This window comes from Sinocyclocheilus anshuiensis, unplaced genomic scaffold (genome assembly GCF_001515605.1).
Source record: "Sinocyclocheilus anshuiensis isolate Anshui unplaced genomic scaffold, SAMN03320099.WGS_v1.1 scaffold637, whole genome shotgun sequence".
Taxonomy (NCBI): Eukaryota; Metazoa; Chordata; class Actinopteri; order Cypriniformes; family Cyprinidae; genus Sinocyclocheilus; species Sinocyclocheilus anshuiensis.
In genome coordinates, this window is record NW_015539816.1 from 1,969,726 (window position 1) to 1,971,423 (window position 1,698).

Below are 1,698 nucleotides of genomic sequence, written 5' to 3' on the forward strand. Positions count from 1 at the left end.
TAAGGTAAGACACCAGTCCAGTCTGTGCTGAAACGCTACTGTCAATCAAACTATCGTGGGAGGGGCCTGTCTGTGTGAGGGCACACAGACAGGCATCTGAGATCGGCTCGATTTGAGAAAGGGGAAAACACTGGGTGGATTTTTATCATTATAGGGTGGTTGTGTACACACACTGCCAACACACATTTAAGTTCAAACAACTTCAAAAAGTGCATGTAGCATCCTATGACCCCTCTAAAGTAAATCTTTACACTAGGTATACATACATTAGTACCATAAAGGTTATTACCTGATATTTAATTACACATTTTTACATGCTGATTACTTTTGCTGTCATCTAACACTCAGTGAGAGCAATGTTAACCTTTAAAAACACAATTTAAACAAACAATTTAATAACATTGTTAAACATATAGCAAATCTCAAAATGAATATCCATTTTTCATACTCTACATTATAATTTTGTAATGCCTAAGCGCACTTAGCGTTTAACCTTTGTGCTGTCCTGAAAGCCCTTTACCTAATGTGGTGTTCCCTGTCAAAAATGGCTGGCCTTTTAAAGTTTGTTTGTAAATCTCTAATTTTGCTATATTATCTCAAAATCTTGGATTCAGTCTTTTTGTCTTGTTTTCTTTCAGTTAGGTTTTGTTTCTTTTTGGAACTGACTGATTAAAGGCCTCATTGAGAAATTCATAAGCAGTTTTTTGTAGGCCAGCCCTTTTTGACTAGTACCACAACCTTTCAAGTGTAACAAGATTGGGAAAAATGTCCCAGAAAAGTTCACAAATTATCCAGTTTTTTGGGCGAAGTTTTAATCCAATGTGATAACTAGCATTTTGGGGGAAAGAAAAACCACAACATAAGCGATTTGGTTGGTTTTAGTTTTTAAAGCTCTATTTTAAATGAAATATTAATATATTATTAATTTATTTAGTCAGAAATATTTAATTTTTATGTTGCCCATTTATAAATCACCAGCCTCAGATCACTTTTAGACTCTTGTATCTCTAAATATTTTTCCTCACAAGTGCACCAGTTCATTTTATACAGAAAAAATTTTACATAAAGCATGTCTAAAGGTGTTTTTATACACTTCCCATCACTTTCTTGTGCCTGTGAAAAAATATGTCTGAGCATTACTGCTTCTCAGCATCTTTAGCAGCGCATCTCTCTTCTAAAGTGAAGCTCACTGTAAAGGCAGCCTGGGGGAGCGTTTACACAGCACTAATGTGCATGAAATAGAGGATTAGGTTTCGAGGTGGGAGGGGAACGGACATCTCAGGGCCCAGTGGCTGCTGTGCAGTGTTCATGTTCCTCATGGGAAGGCTTAGCCTAATCGCCCCGCTGTTGCACCAGCCCCCCAGGGCCCCTACACAACACCCAGAGGCCCCAAGTCTTTAATAAAACAGGGTTATGAATGTATTTGTCTTAATGCTCCACTACTGCTGGTGCGTGTGGGTGGCAGAGAGGAGGGAGAGGGAAGACGAGAGGAAAAAGAAGGGGAATGGTGCCGCCTTTGAATGGCAGAACTGTGTCCAGTTTAACGGAGCCACTTTAAGCCGATTTTTTCGGGTCACATCGGCACCAATGAGGGATTAACTTTGTTCACATCAACGCCCGATTGAGATCCCGGCCTCGCCGCATCCTACATCTCGCTCTGAGGAAAAAAGGTCCACAGTTGCCCAATTTGTACCAGCC